At 41.8% G+C, this 6000-nt stretch overlaps 1 protein-coding gene across 3 annotated transcripts in view; it reads right to left on the minus strand.

The window, feature by feature from the left end:
* mpp3a (membrane protein, palmitoylated 3a (MAGUK p55 subfamily member 3)) overlaps positions 1–6000 on the minus strand; it is a 39885-nt gene that overhangs the window by 24809 nt on the left and 9076 nt on the right. For all 3 annotated transcript variants that reach the window (XM_024272145.2, XM_024272143.2, XM_024272142.2), the window contains exon 2: positions 2189–2390. The gene's annotated coding sequence lies outside the window, so the exon portion shown is untranslated. The remainder of the gene's footprint in view (positions 1–2188; positions 2391–6000) is intronic.

Consider the following 6000-nt stretch of genomic DNA (forward strand, 5'->3'; position numbering starts at 1 on the left):
ATTTATGGATTCAAAGAATCTCCCAATGAGCATCAGCTGTCCTGCACAGGGGAAAGCCGCTCCGCAATGGACATGATTTTATGGCAAGCCAAAGAGATCAAAAATCACCAGGAAAAGAGCACGGGAGTGTCACGTTACACCCCAACTTTTAATACATCTGAAATTAAAATTTGAATAAATATAAATATTTGTGAAAAATGTGTTTACTTCTTTCAACTAAAATCTTTACAATTCATTTTTTGTCAATTTGAATTTATTTTAAGGAAATCGTGAAATAATTGAAATCGTGAAATAAATTTTTTTTTAAAAATCGGGATTTTCTTTTTCTGCCTTATCGCCCAGCTGTATAGATTCATATATTTTTGGCAGAGATCTATCACAAATGGTAAATTTTTTTTTTTTTTAATCACTGCTAACATTACACTACCTTCTACTACATTAGCAGCATTGAGCAGATTCTATGTGACACAAGGTGCTTTTTATTTTGAAAGGAAATAAAATGAACCTTTTTCAAAAGTTATAAATTATTTCATATTTTGGAAAAAAAAATGTATTTTCTCTTTGGTATCATCGACATTTATACAAATCCGCGTCTTATTTTTCTAAAAGATGAAGTGAGCCTTTGGGACTCCTGTTGGGTTTTGGTTCATGAAAACTTGACCTGAATGACTGTATAAGTGTTGAAGGTTGCAGACTCCTGGTCTAGTGTCTAGTAGTAAAAAGACGCATTTCTTGAAAACATGCAGATCTGGGATGCATTGATTATTGTTTCATAATCAAATCGCTGCCTTCTGAATTGTAATGGAATTGAATTCTGCCTCATTCCCACCTCTACATATCATCACAGAATTAGTTAAATCTTTTATGTACGGTTTTATAGGTCATGTATTGAGATGCTCATGGAATCATGTGAAGGGGAAAGATAAACAACCCTAAAAAGTAAACAAAATGTACATATTTGGCTGACTCTTCAAATGTCCATGTCTCCATCAGGTCAGAAGGACTGTTTTTATTTGCATATTTTGGTCCAACAATTAGGTTTTGATCACATATGTGTCAAATAGTATTATTTGATTAGAATTATTTTTTTAGGACTTTTTACCTTTAAAAACATATGCTAATACCATTAACTCACAATCTACATCCCTTTTCCACAGTAGCTGAATATATCTCGTGTTTCCATCAGTCCAGAATTTCTGTGTTTACAGGAGAGCAGCAGAACCCCCCATGGAGGATGCTGGGATGTCAGATGACAGAGAACTGCACTGTTTGTTGTTTTCTCATGGAAGATGCCATTTGTCTAAAGACATTACAGCACAAATGTGCCTCCTGGGGTTTGTGGTGTGCAGTGTGTGAATTTAGTCATCGCTTCACGTATCTTAAAAATGTCAGTTTGCTGAGCTGGTGTGAGGCAGCAGACAGAGAGCAATATGCCTTCATGAAGTGGGGGGGGGCTGTGGTCTCAGTCAAACAGTGGGTGTGTGAAGAGCACACGTGGACACACAAAGTGGAGCGTGTCACACAAACACCTGAGCACGTCTTTGTCAGCTCGTGATCGAGCGTCTTGGCTCGCCTCCTCGCTGCCTGGAAAATCAACACGCTCCCGAACAGCTAATCCACTGTCCTGACAGTAATGGGAAGCAGCGCTAAGCGTGCTTGGCCGCCGTCCAACATGGCTTTCGCACACAAACACACACGCGTGTGTTTCCACGCTCCACTGCAGCCACAAAAGCCTCCCATCATCTAATCTGATCTCGCAGAGGGTGTGGCCACGCAAACTTATATCATCTCCAACATGGAGGGGAACCACTGATGCTGATAGCTGGAACGCTCCACAACTGGGACCTGGTGAGGAGACCCCACCTTAACCCCCCCTTTGTCCACCCACTCATATCTGCACAGAAAAGCAGAGGCAGATGTCGGCTCTGTTCCTGTTTCCACTCCTCTTTCCATCCCTGCTTCCTCGTGTCTGTGGATCCTAATCCCACCCCTCCATGCCTCCCTCCCTCTCGCTTTCCTCCATCTCTCTGCATCACTCTGCAGTGCTACCCCCCCCACTCAGAGAGCTGTCAGCTGGCATACGGAGGAAGAAAGGGAAAGCCCTCCCAGCCTCCCAGCTGATGCTTCACGTTCCCACTGAAAACAAAGGACTGTGGACAGAAGCGAGCGGCAGCGGCGGCGTTCATACCTTTCTCCAGTCGGCGCTCCCCCCTCACTGCAGCCACACGCTCCGGTTCCCCGTCCTCCTTTACTTCTTCCTCCTCCGGCTGCTGCTTTCAAAAACCTGCTGCTGCTGCTGAGAGGCTGCCTCTTCCTCTTCCTCTATCCTCTCCGCCTCTCTCAGCCACTCCCCTTCCCTCCCTCCTCGCCGTTCATGCTTGATGCTCTTTCTGATTAAAAGATGAAGAAAAAAAAAACATTTGACATTTTTTCTTTCTAACACTGTCAATATTTTTTTATTAAATGATCATTTAAAAAAACTAGTTTATTTTTAACAGTTTTAACATAAAAGTACAAAAAAGGCAGATATTAAAAAAAATTCCCTCTTTAATGCTTTGTCCTAATTCCCTCCTTACTCTCTAACTACTAAAAAACTATCTACTGCATGGATTTTAAAAGTGATTCGGACACCATGCTCACTACTTTTTTTTTTTTACAGTGAAAATGAAATCCCCAAAGCAAAAACCTAATAAATGCAAACATTTTACAGAGATGTTTTTAGGAATCCACTCCGTTCTGAAGATGAATTTATAAAAATAAATGAAAATACATTTTTTTCACATGACATATCATTTAAACACAATGCATTGTGGTCTATATTAGCCAATCTAGTGAGCATTGATGCTCACTGGTTTTATGCAAAGACTTCTGGGAAATTTATGGGGCGCTTGATTTTAGGTTGTTCTCACAAGTGATGTAATGTCAATCAAGAAATCGTACAAACAGTCCTTAAAAAACACTGGTTGCTGCATAATACTGATTTTATGACAAGTCTGCGGGCTGATAGAAATTTCAATAATTTAGAAGTTAGAGCTGAGGAAAGTATGGGGCACTGGGCTTCTGTCCTCTATTCTCATTTACTTCTCCTTTACTCCTCTGAATATAATTTATTTTTCATTTAGTTCTCCCTGCCTCTGTTTGGTGCAGTGCTATTCATGTGTTGTCCCTCTTTCCCACTTCCCTCCGTCTAAAGTTTAGTTTAGCAACCAGCAATTGCTTATATTTTATGACTGATTTTATGTTTTTGTACAATTGCCAGGTGTGAAGTACAATGAGACAACTGTGTTGTTTTATTGGGGAATATAAATAAAATTGAATAGACTTGAACGCAGGCCGCATTTGGCCCATGGGCCAGACTTTGGACATGTCGGTATTATTTAGTTCACTGTGAATCAGACACAACCTAATTCAATCAAAATTTGTTTATTTTAGCATTGTGTTTATTTACTCTTTAACAACATAACGGGGCGGCCGTGGTGCAGTGGTAGGGCGGTCGACTCCTGATCAGAAGTGAGCAGGTTCGACTCCGCCTTGCCCGCCCATGTGTCGAAGTGTCCTTGGGCAAGACACTGAACCCCGAAATTGCCTCTGGTGGGAGGTTGGCGCCAGTGTTCGGCAGCGGAGCCACCACCAGTGTGTGAATGTGTGTGTGAATGGGTGAATGGGCCTGTGACTGTGAAGCGCTTTGGGCCCTCGAAGGAGGGTAGAAAGCGCTATACAAGTATACGCCATTTACCATTTACCATTTACCATAACTGTGTGTGTTTCCATCTCAGTCAAATGCAAAAACCAAAGATTTATATTTTGTGTAACCCTTCCGCTCTCCTTAGTTTGTTTACATTAAAAGTGGGGTCATCTGGACCCCCCAAGACAGTGCGCTGAACTTTTTTTTATCTTTGATTTTTGAGTTTCACTAATGTCCATGACAGACATAAAATCCTGTCCACCTTTGTCATGGAAGAAATCACACATCAATATGTGGTTGGAGTCAACTGGACCCCAAAGGGAGCGGAAGGGTTAATAGGAACAGTGCGGTTTTAATCAGCTCTACACCATACAGAGTGCTTGAGGGTTTATGGGAGTTCACCCAATCAATCCACAAGGTCTTTATGAAATTGGAAAAAAGCATTTGGTCTTGTCCTTTCCAACGTTGTGTAGGAGCTACTCTGAAAATATAGCATCCATGGCCCTCTACTAGAAGCACCAGGGTGGGATGTGCTGCTCTGTACAACCACAGGAGGAGCCTGGTTCTTAATGCCAGCTGCATGTTGGACTCTGCCTTTTAGCACTGGTTTTATTCATAAGTTTAAAGGACAGAATTTCTAGGTTCAGCCAAGGGCAGGAGGGGGTCCATTCTGGGGACTAAAAGATTTTCTTTGCAGATGATGATGTTCTGTTGGCTTCATCAAACCAGGACCTTCAACTGTCAAATGTGAAACAACTAGAATGCTAATTAGCAGGTTCTTGGACCAGACAAAGGTGGTTTGCACTCTCAGGGTAGATGGCGAGCTCCTGCCTCAAGTGGAGGAGTTTGAGTATCTTGGGGTCTTGTTCACAAGAGAGGGAAGATCAGGGCGTCAGACTGACAGGTGAATTGGTCCACTGACTGTAGCTGCTGTGTTGTTGTAGGGAAGGAGCTGAACTGAAAGGCAGAATTCTCAATTTTCTGGTAAATCTACGTTCCTGCCCTCACCTATGGGCATGAACTTCGGGTCATGACAGAAAGGATGATCCCGGATACAAACAGCTGAGATGAGCTCCCTTCAGAGAGTGACTGGGCACTTTCTGGTCATACGGTAAGGAGTTCAGTCACCCAGGAAGAGTTCAGAGTTGCTCCTCCACATAGAGAGGTGAATGAACTTATTTAAATGAGATCTGAGACAAACCTCTCTGAATAACTGAACTGCATTTTGTTGTAAAATCAAAACGGCTAAATCTGTAAACATTTCGTGCTCTGTGTCAGGACCATCTCCTTGCATACTGTGGTTCTCAGAAGCAGCAGCGTAGCAGGACTTTTTGAACCTCACATATCCCTTAAAACAGAGCACAGGTCATTATGGGTCTGCTTAAATTGACTCTGCAGCATCTGTTCACTCTTTCAGGGGAACAGAAAAAACAGAGCCTGATGCTAAATTTAAGGGGTGGGAACTGCAGATCCAAGCTGTTTGCTGACCCCACAAAGAGGCCATAAACTGGGTCTCTAAGGAAGAGCCAGATGGACGGAGCTGCATTTAGATAATAGGGCATATTCAGGAGACTGAGATCCTTTATTCAGAGATGAAGAAGCAGAATAGTCACTGAACTGTGATGAAATGTGTCGTCCTCATTAATGTCATCCGTCCTTCTAGCTTCTCCTTATTCACTTTAATAAAGAGAAAATGCTCTCCCTTCTCCTTCAAATGTCGTCCTTTGTCAAAATGGATGATGCTGAAATCCTTATGAGAGCAACCTGGTTGAGACAGGAGGTCTTCTTTTCCAAGGTGCTGATGTGAAATTCTTTCATGTTCTGACAGATTTATTGAGCTTCTTTAGATCTGAATGTCTGCATGAACCCAGCAGCTGGACTTCAGCCTAACATTGAACTTTATACTGAAACTAAATCCAAAACAAGTCAAGAGGACTACAGCAGCACTGAGCTGAGAAATAACTTTATGTTTGTTCAGAATGATTAGCATATGCTTTTCACTTCATCCATGATTCACTTCCTCCTTTTTTAATTATGATTATGCCAATTTTAGCCAAAATAGAAAAATGCATAGTTTTCTAGAACATAGTTTCTGTAGGGCAACAAGAGTTCATTAGAAATTCACCTCTGATTTGTGGGTGGGACCGTTGGTGAGGAGCAATCCCACCTTTTTCCCTTTCCTGTTCTCAGCGCATTTTCTAGTTAACAAGTACATTTTTTATCCAACAGCGTTTTTTTCGTCTGCTCCTCATTTACAAAAAAATGAGAAAAGAAACAATCAGGAATGCAAATTTAGGCTTAATTTTCCTCATATA

This window comes from Oryzias melastigma, linkage group LG8 (genome assembly GCF_002922805.2).
Source record: "Oryzias melastigma strain HK-1 linkage group LG8, ASM292280v2, whole genome shotgun sequence".
In the NCBI taxonomy this organism is placed as follows: Eukaryota; Metazoa; Chordata; class Actinopteri; order Beloniformes; family Adrianichthyidae; genus Oryzias; species Oryzias melastigma.